This window comes from Coenobita brevimanus, chromosome 31 (genome assembly GCF_032717465.1).
Source record: "Coenobita brevimanus isolate Jiangsu-jjx chromosome 31, ASM3271746v2, whole genome shotgun sequence".
NCBI classification, from domain to species: Eukaryota; Metazoa; Arthropoda; class Malacostraca; order Decapoda; family Coenobitidae; genus Coenobita; species Coenobita brevimanus.
In genome coordinates, this window is record NC_136984.1 from 7,269,361 (window position 1) to 7,271,726 (window position 2,366).

Here is a 2,366-nt window from a genome sequence, read left to right on the forward strand (position 1 = left end):
AATATCATCTCTTTTATATTTCTACGAAGAACCGTGTTAAGTGTGTCCTTGGCTCTGGTAATTGTACAATAATTTCACTCGTTCTAAATGCACTAAATGCTCCAACTCAAATTCTTCCTGCTCCTAGTGGCATCTTGCCAAAAACCTTTTTATTAACTTTACATCATCATCCTTCCCTTTTCTTTTCCATTCTGATGACTCTATAGCTGTTTCTCCAACTAATTAGGTACAACCCTTCACTCATACTTTCTCATAAAATCAACCTGCTCAATCCTGCATCGTCTGTATGCATAATTGGGTTTTCATTCTATTGGGATTTATCTTGGAAAGATCGTATTACCACTCTTGAAAAGTCTGCTTCAAAGAGATTAAGTGTGCTAAGCCGACCCCATGCCTTCTTTACCCCTGCAGAATTGTAGACTTCATACATGGGTTTTATTCGCCCCTGTGTAGAAAACAACTCTCACGTGAGGCTCCGTACATACTGCTCTTCTCAGTAAGGTGGAGTCAAATGCTTTTCGTCCTATTAACTCTCCTCGTCTTAATAGCTTCCTTCAACCTTTGTCTCTTTGCCGCACTGTTGCCTCATCATCTGTTTATATCGCTTCTTCAATGGTCACTGCTTCTCTGAACTGCCTGCTTGCTTCCCTCCAGCGTTATGGCAGGTGAGCAGCACCCATCTTGCAACAAACTCTCATCCCTTTTCTGTCCAACTTTGTAATGCAAGGGTTAACCGCTGCTTCCAGTCATTCATGTATTCAACAGGTAATTTCTGGAACTGTCTCCCTCTGTCTGTATTACCTACTGCCTATCATGTCCAGTCTTTCAAACGCAGTATGTCCAGGCACGTCAAAATGAAATGAATGGATCTTGAATTTGGGTCTCTGATGCTCCCTTTTTTTTTTCTTCAAAGAAACAATATGTGGGCTCCTGACTTTTGGTTCCTTCTTCCTTGGATAAAAAAGAGAGACATACAGCTCTTCTGAACAACGTGGAGTCAAAGGCCCTTCGTCTCTTTAACTATCCCCCTCTTACTGGCTATGCTCAACCTCTTTCTTTCATTGCTGCAGTCTTGCATCTTTATTTCTTTTCTATCGCTACTTCAATGGTCATTACTCCTCTGAACTGTTTGCTCGCATCATTCCACCACCATGGCATGTGAATAGCACCCACCTAGGAGCAAACTGTCATCCCTTATCTGTACAACTCTTTAATGCAAGAGTTTACCGTTACTCCCAGTCCTTCATGTATGCAACAGATAAACATTCTTCTTATGTCTGTATTTCCTACTAGCTATAATTTCCAGTCTTTTAAATGGAGTGTGTCCAATCATCTGAAAACGAATGGATCTTCGATTTTGCTCTCTATTATCTTGTTCCCATTTTGTCTTGGAAGAAACAATTAGCATTTGCTTCATTATTCCTTGCACTAGAAAAAAAAAATTACCCTCCTGTAGTCGATAGGCAATAAATTAAGCCGTATTCTAACCTTACCTAATTAATCTAACCAACCCTAACTAACCTACCCTAAAGCAAACTAACAACACAAACAACCTATCTAAAATAACTAGCCTAATCTAACTAGCCAGTAGGCAATGATGGCCAGCTCTAAGAGGGCCGTTGCTAGGGAATGAGTAGCTGGCTAGCAACCAATTTTTTCAGACACAGCTAGGTCATAGGATGATCACTGTGTCCAGGTTTCGTCGGAGGCAGTTAACTCTGAAGAGCGGATGTTCCTTGCCACAATTAAACAATACTTCTTGGGACACTGAGTCCAGTATCAGTGGAGTTGCCACTCGAGAACTAGAGGAGAAAGGGGAGAAACGAATGGCACACTTCCGATAGGGAATGACCTCAAGATTATGCCTAAAGACGTCAAAGCTTTCGACGCCCATTAATAAGGCTTCTACAGTTCAAAACATAAATAGTACGAAAAAAGTGGCTTATCAGCCAATGCTAGGCAATGATTAGTTGCCTAGTAACCAAAAGCTTGCAGACACAACTAGGTCATATGCTGGTCATTGTATCCAGGAATGGTCAAAATCGGTTAATTCTGAAGGGTAGAAGTGCCTGCCACATTTAAACACGAAAACAAGAAAGAAAATGCAACTAATAATAAGGGCAGCATGAGCTGGCCAACACAACCTAACCTAACCTCACCCAACTTAACCTAATCTAACCTAACCACGCTAAAGTGTAAAACGTAGCCTAACAAACCTAACATATCCTAACATAAATACCCTAAACTAACACAACCTAACTTCATCCAACTTAACCTAACCACACTAACTTAACTAACCTAACCGGACAAACCAAACTTAACCTAACTCTCCTACAGATCGAAAAGTTGCTACTTAATCGTCCATC